The sequence below is a fragment of the Mandrillus leucophaeus genome, unplaced genomic scaffold (assembly GCF_000951045.1).
Source record: "Mandrillus leucophaeus isolate KB7577 unplaced genomic scaffold, Mleu.le_1.0 Scaffold123, whole genome shotgun sequence".
Taxonomy (NCBI): Eukaryota; Metazoa; Chordata; class Mammalia; order Primates; family Cercopithecidae; genus Mandrillus; species Mandrillus leucophaeus.
In genome coordinates, this window is record NW_012100654.1 from 303,887 (window position 1) to 323,900 (window position 20,014).

The 20,014-nt window shown below is 41.9% G+C and overlaps 1 protein-coding gene and 1 pseudogene across 3 annotated transcripts in view; one reads left to right on the forward strand and one right to left on the reverse strand.

The window, feature by feature from the left end:
• The window catches only part of CHCHD6 (coiled-coil-helix-coiled-coil-helix domain containing 6), a 245,131-nt gene that overhangs the window by 149,672 nt on the left and 75,445 nt on the right, over positions 1-20,014 (reverse strand). The window lies entirely within an intron of this gene.
• LOC105533217 overlaps positions 11,901-20,014 on the forward strand; it is a 15,794-nt pseudogene continuing 7,680 nt past the window's right edge.

Sequence of the window (20,014 nt, forward strand, 5' to 3'; positions counted from 1 at the left end):
TTAATAATGCCAAAAAGACTACATTGACATGGTTAAATTCCCAGGACCCTCGGTTCTTCGGGAATGGATTAAATGGCTGGTATCACTGTGTACAAAAGTGTCTTGAACTTGATAAAGCTCATGGTGAGAAACAAAGTTTATATTTTTATCTTTTAATTCGATTTTTCCACAAACATTTTGAAGTTACGTCCCATAACATGTTTTCTTTTTTCTTGAGTTATACAGCCCTCTAAGACAGCCCCCAATGATCCCTATCACCTAGTATTCACACCCTTATACCAAGGGCTGGACCTACAGCCCTCATTCAGAATATAGCAAAATAATATGGCAAAAGTGATGGAATGTCCCTTCCAAGATTAGCTTTCAAAAGACTGAATTCTGTTGTTCACACTCTCTCTTCCTCACTCTGATGAGGTAAGCTGCTATGAGACCATACCCAAGAAACAGAGGCCCTTAATCCAACAGCCCACAAGGAATTGAATTCTGACAACAATCTGAATGAGTGCAGAAATGGATCCAACCCCCATCAAGTCTTCAGATGATCGTAGCCCTAACCAACATCTTAACTGAAACTGTTTGCGTGATCCAAAGGCAAGTGAACCAGCTATGCCCACAAAAACTGTGAGACATAAGTGTTGTTGTTTTAAGCCAGGAAACACAGGGCCTGACCTGGCCACGTATTTTTGTAAATAAGTTTTATTGGAACACAGTCATAACCACTCACATATTGACTATGGCTGCTCTTGTGCTACAATGGCAAAGATGGGTAGCTGCAATAGAGACCATGTGGCCCATAAGACTACCGTGAAAAAGTTTGACATTTCCTGTTCTAAGCCACTAAGTTTTGGAGTAATTTGTTATACAGCAGGAGATAATAACACATCCCTCTGGAAACTTTGAGGATCAGTTCTGGTCCTTTATGTTCTAAAATTTCATGATGTATCCTGGTATAGATCTATTTTCGAAAGCTAATGGGCTAGGAACTAATGGGCCCTTCTCAATCTGGAAGGTCTTATTCCTCAGTTCTGGGAAATGTTCTGAAATAATTTTATTAATAATTTCTTCAGTTTCCTCTTTCTGGTACTGCTACTACTGTTTGGATGCTTGACCTCCTGAGCTAAGTCTCTAATTTTCCTAATGTTTCATATTTTCTATTGCTTTCTCTTTTTGTTCTAATTACTAGGACAATTCCTCAAATCTACTTTCTAGCCCTTCTATTGAATTATCCATTTCTGGTATCATATTTTTAATTTCTAATAGCTTTTTTCTAAGTGTGATTTTTTACCAGTTTCCTGCTCTTATTTTATGAATTCAATATTTTCTCTTTTCTGAGATTTAACTTAAGAATAAAAACCTTTTCTTCCGCTCCTCTGCATTGTCTTTCCCTTTTTTCTCTGTGTGTTTGTTTTGGACTGTGGAGGCTGAATGTTTTGGTCTCACATTTATATTGGTTTTTATTTTAGTCATGTTAGAGGAAGTTATCAAATATCTTTTGACAGAGTTATCTCCTTATAGTTAAGAATGAAGCAACGACAAACTGATTGCAAGGTCTGTTTCTATGGGAGTGATTTGTCAGTTGGTAGGGTGATCTGGTCAAAACATTTTACTGAAGAACTTCCAAATTTCCATGTTTATGAGGCTTTTCCCTTGGGCTCTCTAACCTCTCATGAAGCCATCTTTTAATCTCCTGTAGGGCAGTGGTAAAGCCTATTTTCTTGGAGTATAGTGAGGAAGAACGCTTGGGCAGGTGGAAGGTCTCAGCCTGTCATGAGTATGATGCTTCTTTTCTCTGGGATGCCTGCTGTGCCAGCATCCAAAGTCCTTTCATTTGATCCTCACGGGGGATAACCTAGAGGATAAACCACTAATCTGCTGGTGGGAAGGAGATAAAACTACCACGTTACACAGGTAGGGAGGGGATCTGACTGTGCCTCACACAGACTTTAACCTAATCTTTTCACTCTCTACTCCACCTGAACCCCACTTTCAGAGGGGTCTGCTCCCTCCACTTCTGGAGCTCTTTGGGGACACCCTGGTTTGTCGCCCAACTGCTTCTGTGATTCTTCACTGCAGGCCCGAGTTCCAGCTGTCTCTGAGTTTCTCAATTACCCACCAACCATCCACCTCTTTTCCAGCTATCACAATTTTGCTGCCATCATCCTTATCTCCCCATGTCTTTACTCTCCTTTTAATTGGGCTTGGGAATGGAGCAAAGAGAAATGGTATGTTCAATATACCTTCTATAGCACACAGCCCAGATGCCCTCAAGTCTCACACCCTTACAATCATTGAGTTTTATCTTTCCTACAGACTAATCTAATATATATCACAATTTTAAAAATGTGCATATGAGTTGATGATTTCTAAAAATATAACCTTAAGAAAATAATGGACAAAAGAAGGAAAGATGTAGATGTACATTTGGCACAGTGTTGATTTTAACATTAAAAACAGGAAATAAGTGTGTAATAATAGATAATTGGTTAAATTAATTATGCATATCCAATTATGAAATACTATGCAAACTTGAAAAATGATGGGTAGACCTGTATTTACGAACAAGAAAAATATCCACAATGTTTTGCTAAATGAAAAAGACTGTTTACAAAACAGTGTATGAAGTATGACCCAAAACTCTAGTATTATTTAGAAGGACAGAGACCAAGATGGCGCAGTCTTCTTTTTCTCTAGGCCGTGGTATTCTGGGTGTTTCTTTCTTCTTTTTGCTGTTCTGTTTGACTTTCTCCCCTAACTCCAACCCAGGAGAAAAAGGACACCAGGCAAAGAGATCAGGCATCCCCCCAGCACTGTAGCTATGCTGTGACATTGCCAGTGGGGTTCACGAGAGGCACCCAGGAATGTGGGGCGACGCGAGCTTTGAGAATCTCTGCTTCCAGAGTCAGGACAAGCTGGCTCATCCCTAGTTCCGGCCCTGACACAAAGACCACCTGGATGGCCATCTCTTCACGTCCTGTTTGTTTTCTAAAGTAAGATGGATCCACGTTTTATCACGGGAGTACTCTGAAAATAAATATGACTAGACCACTAAGAAACAAATACATTTTATCAGAAGGGTGTTGAATAAATACATCAGTAGTTTGTTAAGGCATCTTGAGGTCCTGCCCTAGCAGTTATCATCTAATAAGCACTGCTTCTGGGCTTGTCCTTGGCTTTCTACACCACTGTCTCTTGCAAGTATATTTTTCAGCTTGCAGTGGCCATACCCATCTGTTGAGTACAGCTAGACACAAGAGTGATTCCTTCACTGGTTCAACACCTTTTTATTTTTCAGTCCCCACCAAGTTCCTGGATAAATGCTAGAGATTCCAAGAGGACAAAAACACAGACTCTGCCTTTAAGGAAGCTGCACTCCAGGAAATGGGAAACAAACCACTATGTTAGCAAAGGGTCAAGCCTGGTAATGCAAAAGTCCAGGAGCCATGGGGATTCGTGCAAGGGAACACCTCGCCAGCAACAGAGGGCACAGACAGCTTTCTTGAAGGAAGGTACATTTAAGCCAATCCTGGAACTTTTCCTGTTAACCTGGGGAAGAAAGAAAAATGGAACACTCCAGGATACAAAAGCAACCGACCAAGGCACAAAAGGCAAATACAAATCTTTTTAGCCTGGATGAATCAGGCACTGGAGCCCACATGGACTGAGAGGCAAGGCAGACTGAGCTGCAATTCCTGCGAAGTTCAACCAACATCTGGTCTCAGTGACTGAGCGGCTGGCTATCTGTGACCATCAAAGGTCCTCTCTGACCAGAAGAGTCCAGGAGGACAAGAAGGTGACTCAGGCCCAGCCACTGCTTTGAGGAGCCCACAGGCTGGCAGGAGGGTCCCGGAGCAGCTCCACAGCCACAGAGCAGGGGCACCCTGCTATAATAGAGCAAGTGCCGTCAGGGAGCCGAGAGGATGCTCGCGTCGTGACTAGGCCTGCCACAAAGGAAAAACAGCGGGGAAAAGAGAACCGTATCCACTGAAAAGGGCACATTTAGTTTCCAGATCAAACTGTGGCCCATCCTGAAAGCAAGGGAAGTGGGCTGGCAATACAGACCCCAGGAACCTCAGCAGAAAGCCTCCAATGAAATCACTTTCGTTGTTTGAAGAACAGCAAGGTTTCAGCAGTTCCAGGTGTCTCCCACTCCATCTCTAAGTGGATGGTCAAAGAATAAAAGCCACTCCAACAACCAGCATTCAGAAGTTCCATTTATCTCGCCTTTGGAGATGAAGTGGAGATCTCACTACTCAGCACTCCTCTCACACCCTGGCCCAGAAAGCCTGAGTGACTCGTGTGCCTTGTCACCCTGCTGCACTGGTCCCCCCACGGAACCTCCAGTGCACCACTTGGTTTTCCCTCCCGCCACCCCTCTGTTATAATTCTGTGCTTCAAACTGTGAAGCAAAAATCACAAACTTTTTAAAAAGACAAGAGAGGGAAATCTGGTGAAATGCACATTAGCACATACAGCACAAGGCCTGGGAAGGAAACAGCACAGTCGGAGAAGATCATTCATCTACTCTTAAACCCTCCCTCGACAAGGACTGGAGCCAGACACTGGCACAGAGGTGCCCTGTTACTCTTCTCCCGCTTCCTTCTCACACGGCCACACCACACCAGCGGGGAGCGGGGCCGAGCGGCAGAGCTTGGGTCAGGAGCCTCCAGAACAATTCCCATCAACCTCTCCTCCACAGTGATCCTGGGAGTGGCCCTGGGGGCAAGGAGAGGGAGGCTGACTCACTTTTTCTTTTAAACACTTCGTGGGATTTTTAAGTTTTTAACAAATATGTATTAAATTTTTAAAGTATGTGTCACTACTGTATTAAAAAAATACATTTGGAAAAAAAAAAAAGGTCCCAAGATAGGCAATAAAAATGTTCTTGAAGTCCCACGGTAGACTTGGGGCCTCAGCTCACACCTGGGACACCACATTTTCCATCTATAAATAAGTGGGAACAATAACTAGAAACAGACAAATCTGGAGATTACCTCCCTTAAATTAGCAACTCAAGGTCTTTTCAGTATTTTTAGGAAAATGACTTCTGGGGAAGCTCTATGTCAAATTGGAAAGTCTAGTTTCTTGCCCTGCTCCCCTGTCTTAGGCAGGTCCATTTATGTGGTCTTTCAACAATCCTCACTATCTCTCCCTAGCATTCATGGCAAGAGAAAACACAAGGTTTTCCCCACTAAAGCAACACACAGAATGCTTCCACATGCCCAGGTGGTGACCCTCTCCCTGCCCGCCAGGCTAGAGAGCCTCAGACAGCCACTCTCCTGCACACCCTGCAGAGAGAGACACAGTATGAGAGACCCAGAGGTTGAGGCACCACTCACTCTTCCACCTCCAGGGGTAAGAGGGCCAGATGCAATTCATCCATCTAAGCCTCTGAAAAACACTAAGCCTAGGGCAAGGAATAGGCAAAAGACGGGGTAGAAAAGCCACTGGGAGGGCCAGCTTTCCTAAAGCTTCCCTGGCAGAGTTCTACCTAAAGGCATCCTGGCCCTGCACCCAAGGATTCCCTGATCCTACCCTGACTTCTCAGGACCACTGTGAGGACTACGGAGATAGAGTGGAGGGCAAGGAAGCTCAAGTTCAGCCACAGAGGCTTCGAGTGGGCCTAAATAAAAACCCTTCCAAGTACATGTGCGGTGGAGTCCATCTCCACACAGAAACCCTCTCCAGGGCGCCATCTCCATAGCGCACTAACAGAAGGACTCTGACATTTCCATTGTTCAAATCACACACAGTCCTAACCCTAGGAGCACAATGCTGGCAGAGGCCTTCCCTGGGGCATATCTGGGCCAGCTATACAGCCTTGGGAGCCACTGTACACCAATACTCCATGGTGCGGACGAGGATGACGATTCTCAGAGATTTAAATCCTTCTCTTGGAAAAATTACCTAAGTTATAAGAACAGATGTTCCCCAAGAAGATGACAAAACACTTGACTGGAAACTACTCCAAAGGAGTGAGAGTGGAGGAGAGGTGAGCAGGCAATCCTGGGGGGAAAGGAACCTTCATTTGATTAACTGATTTCACTGATTTGAATTAGTGGTTGATTGATTGACAGGGTCTCTCACTCTGTTGCTCAGGCTGGAGTGCAGTGGCATGATCTCAGCTCACTGAAGCCTTGAACCGTTATTCTCAAGCAATCTTCCCACCTCGGCCTCCTGAGTAGATGGGGCCACAGGTGTACACCACCATGCCCGGCTAATTTTATTTTTATATTTTTGTAGAGACGGGGTCTCACTATGGTGCCCAGGCTTGTCCTGAACTCCTGGACTCAGGCAACCCTCCCTCCTCAGCCTTCAAAGTGCTGGGATTACAGGCATGAGCCACCACACCCGGCCAAGAATATGCATTTCACTAGCCAGTAAGAGTGCCTCCTGTAACAAAAATCAGGGAAGAGATGAAGTCACCACCCTTCCTGCAAACCCCACCACTGAAACCAACTGTGAGCCATCACCTGAGTGAGCTCTTACCTCCAACACATACCCGTTCTCCTTGCCCAAAGCAAGAAGGCTCCTCTAACATAAATGGAGAAGCCCAGCAGAAGGGTAAGTAAACCATCCTGGCTTCCCTTGAGAATGTTCTCTCTGGGTGATGGAGAAGAGGGGCCTGAAGTAAGGAGAGAAGTCAGGAGAGAAGTGGCAGGGCCTAATGAAAAAACCCTGGACTGGTTTTTCTACTCACCAGGTAATGCTGAGTGTCATTATTTAACCTTCAAGGGATACGAGTTACCTTGCCAATATGGTAAGATGACACCAACCCAGAAAACCTAGAGACTGAAAAAGAACTCTCCTTTCCAAAAAGCTAAACCAAACGTAAAATCTTAAAATCCTAGAATTCTAGGTTTGAGTTGGATCTTCAAGAATTAACCAGAATCTTCTGCTTCTAGGTTACATTACCCTGGAAAACATTCTGAGAAGATGAACACATTTGCTATGCCCAATTCTCAACTCAGCCAGAAAGAAAAACTCTCCAGCTTCCTAACAAATGAGTTCAAAAGAAAAAAGGAAAAAGAACTAAAATTCACTGAATGCCAATTACATGCCAAGTGCTTTATATATGCCTTCTTATTTAATGCCTTCCATACCAGCATGATGGAAATTACTAAACTCATTTCATGCAAGAGAAAGCTGAGGTAAAAACAGAATAAATACCCTGTTTCAGGGAAAACACCTTACAAATGACAGAACTGGGATTCACACTGAGGTCCTTCTATGCTTCAGGAACCTGTCTGCATGTCTCTACCAGAGAATGAGCTCCTAGTGGGCAGGAAACATGGGCAGCTATCTGCTGTGATGGCCAGCCCCAGCAACAAGGCCAGACACACTCTCAGAATGAACTACACTCCCCATTCTCACAACACTGCAACCTGCAGCTCCTCAGGAAAGGCATACCTCTTTGTAGCTAAAAATGGCTAGGAGAATATTTTCACTCAAAAAAAAATTGTATCAACAATATGCAAGACCAGAGGACCAAATCTATCCATTGACGTGGCTCTCCAGATACAGCTCAGTTTCTCACATTTCAATCCAAGGTAACAAATGTTTGCTGATATAGTTTACTGAGCATTGTCCTAGGGACTGCATCTACAAAGTTTAGTAGACACTGTCCCTCATTTCAAGACACTGTAGCAGGGACATCAGAGGCGAACACAACTAATACGATACTATTGTAAGAAGTCCAACAACAGCAGAAAGGGGAAAGAGCTGGCAATACCAGATACCAGAAGACAGTAGGAGAATATTTTCAAAGTACCAAGTTAAAATTATTTTGCCGTAGAAGTCCTAGAAGTTTTATATACCAGCTGGAAAATGAAAGACATTTTTAGATGTGAAAAAATAAAGTTTACAAGATTCAAACTTTTTCTGAAAGGATTACTGGAGAAAACACTCCAGCAAAATAGGAAATGAACCCAATTTAAAAAATAAGAAATAGATATAAAAATGGAATTACTTAATGGATAGTGTAAACTTATACAAATAAATGTAAATATATATAAACATATATGTATGTATATACATATATCTATAAATTATACTTTTAAAAATCATAGTTTGAAACAAAAATATGGGGGGAAAACACAAAATGCAAAGAACCATTACAGTCCTTAAGGAAAGGAGAAAAGTAAGATACAGAAAAAATACTTGCAGAAATCATGATTGAAAATTTCTCAAAGTTCATGAAAAAAAAACATGTAGCGTCAAGAAGCTGAGCAAACCCCAGATAGAATAAACCCAAAGAAATCTACTCCCAGACAAATAAATCATAATCAAATTTTTGAAGAATATAGACAAAGAAAATACCTTGAAAGTACAAGAGATGAATGACACGTTACCTATGGGAGAATTATGCAAATGACAGTGAATTTCTCAACAGAAACCATGGAGGCCAGAAGAAAGTGGCAGAATATTTTTCACAATCTGAAGGAAAGCAATTGTTAACCCAACAGTCTCTATCTGGTAAAAATATCTTTCAGGGATCAGAAAGAAAAGTAAAGACTTAGTGAAGGAAAATGAAAGGCATCTATCTGTTCCCAGGAGACCTGCTCTAATTGTTAAAACAAGTTCTTCAGATAGAAACGAAATAATTTTTAAAAAGGAAGAAAGGAAGGAGGGAGGGACAAATGAATGAACAAACTTAGAACATGTTTGGAATGAAGAAAGAACAATGGAAAGTGTAAATACAACAAGCAATGCTTCTCTTGAGTTTTAAAAATTATGTTTGACATTTGAAAGCAAAAAATTGTGTCACTGTCAGATGTGGTTCTCAATATATACACAGGTAATATTTAAGACAACCCCACATCATTATTGGGAGAGGGTAAAGGGATGTAATTGGTGGTAAGATTTCTATATTCCACTTGGAGTGGTAAAATGTTGATACAGTAGACTGAGATAGGTAGGTATATCACGATCCATACAGTACTCACTAAAAAGCAAAGCAAAGAGAATATTTCAAAACGCTTCTGATTAATTAAAACAAAATACTACAAAATGTTCAAGTAACCCACAGGAAGACTGGAAAGGAGAAACAAAGGAATAAAAAACATTAGAAGCATACAGAAAACAAAAAGTAAAATGGCAAACTTGAATCCTAACATATCATTAATAACATCAAATATAAATGGTGTAAACATACCAATTAAGAGACTGTTATAATGGATTTTTTTAAAAAGACCCAATTATATGCTAGCAAGCAAATTTATGTAGGTAGAATAAAGTATGAAAAAGATATACTATGTGAATACTAATGAAAAGAAAGCTAGATGGACCATATTAATACCAGACAAAGAAGATTTTAAAGCCAAGAACATTACCAGCGAAAAAGTGAAACTTTACATAATGATAAAAGGATCAATTCCTTGCCAAGACATAACAATCTTAATGTGTATGCACCAAACAACAGAGCTCCAAAATATCCCACAGAACAAATGTAATACAACTGAAGAGAGAAGTAGGCAAATCTACAATTATAGTTGAGGACTTCGACACAACTCTCAGAAATTGAGGCAACCACTAGACAGAAAATTAACAAGAATACAGAAGAACTGAACAACCACCATAAAAATTTGAATCTGACATTTACAGAACACTTCACATAACAATAAACATTAGTTTCAAACATACATGAAGCATTCACCAAGACAGACCATCTCCTAGCTCATAAAAATGAACATTAAAAATTCAAATTAATTGGAATTGTTAAAATATGTTATCTGATCACAAAGTATTAAATTAAAAATCAGAAGAAAAATAACAGGGAGCTCTCCAGAAACTGGAACATTAAACAATACAGTTCTAAACAAACCATGGGTCAAAGAGGAGGTCTCATTTCTCAAAGAAAAATGTAAAAGAAGTATTTTAATAGTGAACTGAATGAAAATAAAATAATAAAACATCAAAAGTCTGTAGGCTGCATGGAGAAACTGGCACCCCTGTGCATGGCAGGTGGAAATATAAAATGGTGCAGTGCTACGGAAAACAGTTTGGTGTTTCCTCAAAAGGTTTAATATAGAACTACCATATAATGGATTTCTATGTATATATTCAACTGAAAGCAGGAACTTGAACAGATATTTGTTCACAGCAGCATCATTCACAACAGCCAAAAGGTAGAAGCAACCCAAGTGTCCATCAACGGATGAATGGATAAACAAACTAGTATATATACACAATGGAATCTTACTCAGCCTTCAAAAGGAAGGGAATTCTGATATGTTATAACATGGATGAACCCCGAAAATGTTATACTTAGTGAAATAAGCCAAAGATGGACAAATACTATATAATTCTACTTATATGAAGTAACTAGAATATGCAAACTGATAGAAACAGAAAGTAGATGCTGGCATGGTGGCTCACGCCTATAATCCCAGCACTTTGGGAGGCCAAGGCAGGTGGATCACCTGCAGTCAGGAGTTGGAGACCAGCCTGGCCAACATGGTGAAACCCCATCTCTACTAAAAATACAGCAACTTAGCTGGGCATGGTGGCATACACCTGTAATTCCAGCTACTTGGGAGGCTGAGGCAGGAGAATTGCTTGAACCCGGGAGGTGGAGGTTGCAGTGAGCCAAGATCGTGCCACTGCACTCCAGCCCAGGCAACAAGAGCAAAACTCCGTCTCAAAAAAAAAAAGAAAAGAAAAGAAAAGAAACAGAAAGTAGAAGTTACCAGGGGATGGGGGGAGGAAAAATGGGGACATTTATTATTTAATTGGGGACAGTTATTATTTAATGGATACAGAGTTTAGGATCATGAAAAAAATCTGGAAATGCATAGTGATATGGCTGTAAAACATGGTGAGTGTACTTAACGCTAGTTAATTGTATACTTTAAAATGTTTAAGATGGTTTTTTTATATTATGTAAATTTTACAAAGAAACAAACAAACAAACAAAAAAAAAACTATGAGCTGTAGCTAAAGCATAGCTTAGAGGGAAATGTACAGCATTAGTGACAAGCAGCTCCCAAAGATCCCCTTCTTTTATTCACACCATTGTGTTACGCCCTCCCTTGCCTATGGGAGCTAGAGTGACTGTCAGACTTCTGAGAGCTAGAAGATAAAATGTTCACGTGTTTTAAGCCACCAACTGGTAATCTGTTACAGCAGTAATAGAAAACTAACACGGAGTAGTTTCCAACTAGGGTGATTTTTCTCCCCCGCCCCCACCCCCTATCAGGGTGATTTTGCTGCCTACAGGAGATTTGGAAACATCTGGAGATTGTTTTGGTTGGCACACCTAGAAGAGTGTTATTGGTTTCTAGTGAGTAGAGGCCAGGGATTCTGCTAAACTTTCTATAATGCAAAGGACAGTCACCACCCGCCAGCCACACAACAAAGAAGCATCCAACCCAAAATGTCAACAGAGCTGAGGCTGAGAAACGCTGTACTATGGCTGTGCAAGTTGTGCAAGATGACATTACTGGAGAAAAACTGGGTGAAGGAAACATGGGAATTAAACACTTTTGTAAATATATAAGTATAATCACAAGGAGAATAGAAGAATACATAGCTTCTAAACCACTGGAAGCAGGAAAAAAAATAAATACATAAAGTACTTTGAGAATCCTGGGAAAATATATAAGCTAAGGAAAAGGAATCAATAGAGAGGGGAAAATGAAAAATACAAGCAAAAGGAATGACAATTGATATATAAAGGTCCAAGAAAAACCTCTCAAAATCCAGTGAGGATCACAAGTACGAAAGGAAAATAGTGAGTGAAGAGACAGACACTAATGTGAAAGGGTGAAACTGGAGGAGGAGGGGTCAGATTATTTGGCCCCTTTTTTCTTCCACGAACTGAGAGGCAGTGGTATCCGCTGACACTGGGGGATGCCTGAACAGGGAAACGTGTGAAAAGTTTCTGTGGGAAAATTATATGGGGCATGAGTGAGGGTGGGACGGTGCTGCTGCTGAGCAGCGCTGAGGCTGGGCAGTTCTGTGTGGAGTACAACAGGTAGTCTGCAAATTAGCACCAAAGCTTTCTCCAGCCACATTCCACAGTTTGGGGGCAGAAAGCAGCAGCAAGGCAGTGGGGGCAGATATTATGTATAATGAGTGCTAGCGGGAGGAGAGTGAAATCCACAATGGCTGACAAGGGGGTCTGCCCTGGTTAGGAAGACAAAGGAAAGAGGAAGAGGCTGCTGGGCTGAGAGAACGGGGAAGTTTTCAGAATGCATTGAAAGGAAAGAGAAAGTTCAATAGGAAAGAGAGCAGGAAGAGCAAAGCAGTGGAACTATGGTCAGAGAGAACTTTTGTTGTTCAAGATGTTGATAGAAGCCTGGGTTTCTTATGGAGAATAAAGATGGGCACCACTGGGGAACAGAAAACCAAGAGGCAGTAGGGGGTGTGAAATAGATTCCTGCCCATCCTATTTGTGGCAAGCATATCCACTAACTATCACAGAAAGCTACCTGCAGGCAGCTGTCAAGAGTTCTCCATGTACAAGGCATAGTGTCTCCCAGGACAGGTCAACAGAAAAATGAGTGCAGCGGGGATACAAAAAAAGGTTCAAACAGATTCTCCCCTATTCACATTAAGAGTGCCCTCTTACCCTCCCCAAAAAGTATTGAATTACTTATCTCTTTCTGATCCAAGTTCCTTAACAAGGACAATCTCATGAATTTAATCCCAGTGTGTACCAGGCCCCCCTGCCACCACATAAAATGGCAGGCCTGCATGCCTGATCATGGCCCCAAGCTGCTGCACCTCTCATGCAGTCCTCTACCTTACAGATCACAGCTGCTGATCAAAAAGGCCTCTGAGGCTCCAAACCAAGTAGCCTCACTAATGGAAAAACATCTCAAAACCTAAAGTTGATGCTATGCAAATGGGATTGTTTTCTTAATTTCTTTTTCAGATAGGTCATTATTAGTATATAGAAATGCAATTGAGATTTCCATGTTGATATTGTTTCCTGCAACTTTACACTTCTAACAGTTTTTTTGTGAAGTTTTTAGGAACTTCTATATATAAGACCACTTCATTTGCAAACAGAGACAATTAACTTCTTCTTTTCTGATTTGGATGCTTTCTATTTCATTTTCTTGCCTAACTGCTCTGGCTAGAACTTTCAGTCCTATATTGAATAGAAGTGGCAAGAGTGGGCACCCTTGTTTCTGATCTTACAGAAAAAGCTTTCAGTCTTTCACCATTCGGTATAACATTAGCTATGGGCTTGTCATATGTAGCCTTTGTATACTAAGGAACATTTCTTCTATACTGAAAGCTGACAATTTTTATCATGAAAGGATGTTGAATTTTGTCAAATGCTTTCTGCAGCTATTGAGATGATCACATGACATTATGCTAGGTGAACTAAGCATATTTCAGAAAGACAAATACTACATGATCTCACTTACATGTAGAACTTAGAGAAACAAAAGGGTGGTTGCCAAAGGTTATGGGGTAGGGGAGAGGTAGGTCAAAGAGTACAAACTTTCACACATAAGATGAATTTAGTTCTGGATATCTAACGTATAGAATGGTGACTATAGTTAATAATCAATGGGGAAATGACTCCCTATTCAATAAATGGTACTGGACTAACTGACCAGCCACATGCAGAAGATTGATACTGAACCCCTACCTTACACCATATACAAAAATCATCTGCCTGCCCAGCATCCATTTCCCCTTCTGGTAAGAGCCTGTTGATTATGTGTGTTTTGGGGGTGGAGGGAAGAATGACTGTTCCCTCCCACAATATGTGCATTCCTGATTCCTGGCAAGACAGTCAAAGTGCTCCACCCTCCACTGCCAAGGGTGTGACTTGCTCAGGAATTTGAAGCAATCAAGCGTGAAATGGCAGACTGGAAACGCTGGAGCTGATTCATTCTAGAGTGGTGCCTGCAGGGAGGACCTGCCTACTGGTGCCCCTACCCTGGACCCTGGGTCTAGCTCTCTTCTTCTAAGACCTGCTTCTTCAACTTTCCCTTTGCTTCTGTGAGCTTCCCTGCATCCTTGTAGCAAATTCACATTATTTTGCTTGAGTTAGGCAGAGCAGGCTTTCGTTGAAGAAATTTAATGAAAGGCAGCATCGGATTGGAATCAGAAACGGCTGGCCTCCCTTTCTCTAGAGCATATGACATCGGTCTGGGCCTTACTCACCGTCAATGAAATGTCATGTTAGACAGCTTACAGTCAGAGGCCAGAACAGGCACTAAAACCAACAGGGAAGTGGGCAACATCCAAAGACTAGGAGAGACAGAAGGGCCTGGCACTGTAGAAATGCAAGAGTAAGAACACAGCACAACAAACAGGCAGCCCCTTCATTATTCAATTACTCACTCTGTAAATCGAGAATTAATGTTCACGGGTTCTGGTGAGTGACATAATTACAATTTAAAAAGGGCAATTAATCATCGGCTTGTTGTTCACTGCCTTGCTGGGAGCCGTTTGCTTCACGAACACCAGTAAAGCCACAAAAGTATTAAACACACGAATGACTACCACCACCAAATTCCAGCCTCCTTTTCCCTCTCCCCACCCGCCAACTCCTCTGACTGGGCTCAGCCACAGATCTTACATCTGTTTCTCATTTCTCCTGTGACACTCCCAGACCCTCCCCTAATCTCCACCCTCCAAGCAGAGGCTTTTCCCCTTCACTGCTGGCAAAGACAAGGGCTTCCTATAATACTGTTTGCTGCAAGAAAAGAAAAAGACTTTGGGCCTCTGGATCTCAGCTCCAAGAGGCTAAAAAAGAGAGTGGGAAAATGAAGTTGAGAGAGACAAGGGTAAAGAAGGAGGGAAGAGCAAGAATGAAAGGCAGATGGATGAAATGAGTTGGGTACTGGGAGAACGCAGGCCTCACAGCATGGGCACAGGATACTGACATCTGGCTCTGAAAGCAGGTCTGCCAGCAGCATCTTCTCCAGATCAGCATCTTTCTACAGACTCAAGGCAGTCCTTGCTCCAGTCCTGATCCCTCGGCTGATGACCAGCTGCTTAACTGGACTCCAAAACCACACACAAGGCAGGAGGCTAGCAGATGCATCTCTGTCTTCTAACAAGCAGATTGCAACTAAGTGTTCTCCTAGAGGATGCACTTCCAGGGGAAAATCCCTTAAAGAAAAAACTTCAGGGATCTAGTTCTACTTCATGAAACCAGGCAAGAATGAATATTGTCACTTCAATGCTACCACTGCCTCAGGCCAAATCAGAGTGTTACTGCTTCTAGCTCTTGTGCTAGAAATGGCCCTGCTGTCTGAGACCTACAGAGGTCTCATGCATGTATGTCTGTCTTGGCCTCTTCCACTGTCTTGACTGTAAAGATCCTGGGGTACACACTGTTTACTGGCCTCCTTGCAGCCGCTCCCCTCTAAAGCTGCTACCTTCCTTCATGCCAGTGAAGCCGTAGTTTTGTAGGCATTTACTTCATGCCTCTGATCTCAGGAAAGGTAGGCTCTTCTGGCAGCCTCAGGGGAAGTTGTGCCCAATCTAGTGCAACCATGGTAATCCTACTCTCCTTTACGGTGGCGGGTCTGAGATGGTCACAGGTCTCAGCTCCAGCCAATGAGACATGTGCAGAAGTGGCTGGAGAAGTGTCTTTCCTGCTTGAGGTGCTGATGTGAGGACTGGATGCCTTGTGACCATGAGGGAAAAGGCCAGAGAACTGTGGGGAAGCCACCATCTGCTCAGACACAGGTGGACTAGTGCGAATGTAAAGTGGTGCAGGCAGTCACTTTGGAAAACAGTCCAAACATTCCTCAGAAAGTTAAACAGACAGTTACTATTTGATCCAACCATTCCACTACAAAGTATATAACCAACAGAAATAAAAACATGTCCACAGAAAAACTTGTAGACAAATGTTTACGGCAGCACTATTCATAGTAGCTAAAAAAGTGGAAACAGCCCAAATATCCATCAAATGGTTAACAGATATATAAAATGTGATACAGCCATACAATGGAATATTGGCAATAGAAGGAAATGAAGTACTAATACATGCTACAGCGTAGATGAATCTTGAACACATTATGCTACAAGAGAAGCTAGTCACAAAGACCACATATTCTGATTCCATTTATATGGCATGTTCAGTACACGCAAAAATCCATAGAGACAAAGTTGATTAGATGTTGCCTGGGACTAAGGGTTGTGGAAAATAGGGAGTTACTGCTAATCGGTAGAGAGTTTCTTTTGGGAGTGACAAAACTGTTCTAAAATTGATTGTGGTGATGGTTGTACAACTCTATGAATACACTTAAAATAACTGAGTTAGATACTTTGAATGGGATAATTATATGGTAAGTGAATTATATCTTAATACAGCTGTTAAAATAAAACCAGTTTTCTTTAAGTTTTGAAAATGGAGAACAATTGCCATTCCTCTCAATGAGCAAATGCCTTGGAAAAGAGCTCATCGTGCCTGCTGCCACCTATGCCCATGCAGGCTGAGCCCCAGAGTGGGAAGTATGCAGTGTGGCAGCGCTTTCTAAGCAGAAGAGGTGCCTCCTGCAGTCTGCCTCATTTCTGTGTGTCTCCTAGAGGGTATCCTGTTACACTTAACAAGCTCATCCAATGTTGAAGATTAGGATTTTTCCTGTAACATGGCTCCAAAACACAAGCGACTACTTCATGTGGTTCTGATTTGGTGCTGAAATAGCTATTGATTTGGTAACTAATGATCTGGGGCTGATCTGATGCTGAAATAGTGATTTGCCTAATGTAGAAGAAAAAACTGAGTGTACTGAACTGCAAACCCAAACCTAACCAGTCTTCCTGAAATGTACGCCTGGGTAGTTTTGACCTGTATGATTTCTACCTTACAAGCTGATTTGAAGTCTGAATAACTTGGAAAAGACAAATCCATTAAATAAAAACATAGAAAACCAGGTAAAATAAGTATCAAAAAGAAATGCTATGGGTTTCAAGGGAGGGGAGAAGAAATGACAGCTGACTGGCAGAGTAGCATGGGACGAGAATGGCTGGTATGGCAGGTGAAGTCTGAGCTAGACACAGAAGGTGGAAGAGACTGAGACAGGTGGGCTGGCTGAAAGGTATAGAGAGGCAGGGAGGCAACAGTAAAGAGGAAGACCCTCAAACTAGAGGCCAGGCCTTCACCCCAGCTCTGGCGCTCTCTAGCAGTATGGCCTGGGGCAAGTCACTTTGTCTCTTTGTGTCCCAGTTCCCTATAAAGTGGGAATAACACCATATTTAATTGAATCTAAGACACCATCAATTATAACATGAACCATTATTCCATTACCACTAAGAAAAAAAATGATGTTATGTCACTGGTTATAAAATGTATCCCTAATTCAAAGATGTTACAATAAGAAAAAAATTCACCTCAGAATTGAATATGGTAACAACTACTCAGAGTTGATATGAGAATTAAGTGATTATATGTAAAGTAAATATGATTGCTGTTGTTGCTATCAATGTTTGACAAATATTTGTTGAGCAACTACTAAGTGCCCTCAAGGTCCTATACATAAGATAAATATGATCCCAATCCTTAGGAATTCAGAATCAATTCAAACAGGACAAACAAACAGGGAAGTCAGAAGAGGGATGTGTGCAGAAGCGGTCACGGATGGTGGTCTTCAGCTTGATTGGAATATTAACTGAAGCCTCACTTTACTAAGCTGAGAGAATGTGAGGCGGATTAGGATCTAAAGTAAAGAGAGCATCAGACATAAACAGAACTACTCTTGAAAAACCCTGTCTCCCCTGTGAAGTACATGTATACAACTTCATATCCAATTCTGTATGATACTACAAAGGCAGTGACATAGAGTACCCGGGATAGCATCCATATGCAAAATATAATTTAGGAGCCATGTTGTACCAAAAACAATGTTCACACTAAAATGCACTGTAGCAAGATGTTCAAACTATTAAAGGAGAAACTATTAAAGACCCAAGACAACCAGAGGCATAGCCAATTCATGTTTCCCACTCCACATTCACCCCAAGGCAACACCTCCTAAGGGAATGGTAGCTGAGCTGATCATCATGTTCTTGCACTTCAGATCCCAGCTCACCTTCCACACTGGTCTTCCACACTGCGGGGCCTGGCTGGCACTCAGCAAATCCCACTCCCGCTTGGCCATGTGGCTCCATGAGAGTCTCAGGAAAGCCACAGGAAATCTGCACCTGTGCCCTGTCTGCTTCCTCTCCCTTCTTGTTCTGAGGAACACCACCCCAGCAGGGCTCCTTTACCGGATCAGTTCTGCCCTGGAGCAGCCGCTGATTCCAGCCTGCAGTTTTTCTAAAATCCGCAGAAGCAACTTCATCATATCCCACCCTTGAAAACAAAAGCCCCAGCCAAGAGGTGCCCCTCTACGAAGCTCTGAGTTACATGAGGACTTTCCTTAACCTCTAGAGTTTTAGTAACTGCAACATCTTCCCTTTGATTCTTCAGCCCTACAGCTGGTGGTAGCTGCTTCTTGTGGTTGCTACCTCCATAATACTTTAACGTTCCCTTTTTACCCTTTCAATAACCTAGTTAACAACCTTGTACCTAGTTACTGACTTGATATGAAATTCTCTGCTCCAATAATTGCTATAGTTTCTCCTGGTTGGGCCTTAACTGATACAGCAACATATTACTCCTCACTTTCTATTTTAAATTCTCTCTCTCTCAGGACATGAAGAGGTAATTCACAAGAGAGGGAAAAATCAGGCCCATAAATATATGAAAAATATTCAATCTCTACTTGAAACCAAAGAAACAAAAATTAATACCACTGACACACATTTCTGCCTGTCAGATCAACAAGATGGAAAAGGACGCTAGCACTCAGTGCTGGCCACAGGCACTCTCAGACACTGCTGGTAGGAACATAAACTGGTATTACTGTCTTATGGAGGAAAATGTGATGATAATGTGAACCAAATCTTTAACATTTAAGTCAAAAAATAAGACACTGCAAGAGTAGATTCACTTCTTCTTATTGCCTCTGCAAATACAGCTAAAAACCCTGGACATTACATACACAAAGCAGATATAAAAAGGTTCTGAAAAGTGGATAAAAGAAGGCAGTGTGGCTAGGGGCCTCGGGACCCAGAACGACACGGCAGTGAGTTCCCTGAGTTTTCTTCTTGTCTCATTATCTCAGACTGGGTGCTGGAGGAGATGCCAATAGGAATAAACCAGGAAAGCCCCCCTAGAAAAGCCAGCTCTTTCTAGCCAAAGGACCAGGAAAGCAGCAGCTTAGCAAGACAAGCAACTTTTAGACAGCAAAACATTTAGATAATAACTACACTGCTCCAGCCTAACACCACAGAAATAGCTGCACTGCCACCCCCACCAGCAAAGGCCAACTGGAGACCCTGGACTTCCACCTTCACAAAACAAGATGCCTCAACCCACCTTCCCTGCCAGGGTGTCAGAGAAGAGCGAGGTGGGTGGATCTCTGACTACCACCCAAGTGTGGTGAGGCCTTCCCTGTTGGTGGAGATCACTTGGGGAGCAGTAAGCAGGTGCCCTTCCCCATCCCAGCCAGGGTGGCATCAAAGAGAGGCCTAGTGGGGAGCACAAAGTCCTGGTTCCAGGAATTTACAAGTAATAAATTGACACAGAACTACACATATACATTGTACCAATGTCAAATTTGTGGTTTTGATATTGTATGATATTTACACAAGATATAACCTCTGAGGGAAATATGATGAAGGATACATGGGCCCTCTCGCTACTATCCTTACAACTTCCTGTAAATCTGTAATTCACACACACAAAAAAAGTTTTAAAAAAGCCTTTGCAAAGGGGCATAAGAGAACCCTTTGGGAAGCGGAACATGCTCTGTATCTTGACTAAGGTGGTTATTACATGGTTTTGACATGTTACACTCAGCAAAGTAACCAACCTGAGCACTCAGGGTGGAATTTTATTGTCTATACATTATACCTCAATGTTATATTTTAAAATATGCTGTTAAAATATCTGAATCATATCAGTACGAACAAAATAAACAGGAAATAAAACAAATAGAATGCCAACTAATAAGTATAGAAGACATTGCAGAAATATAAAATCATCATTTTA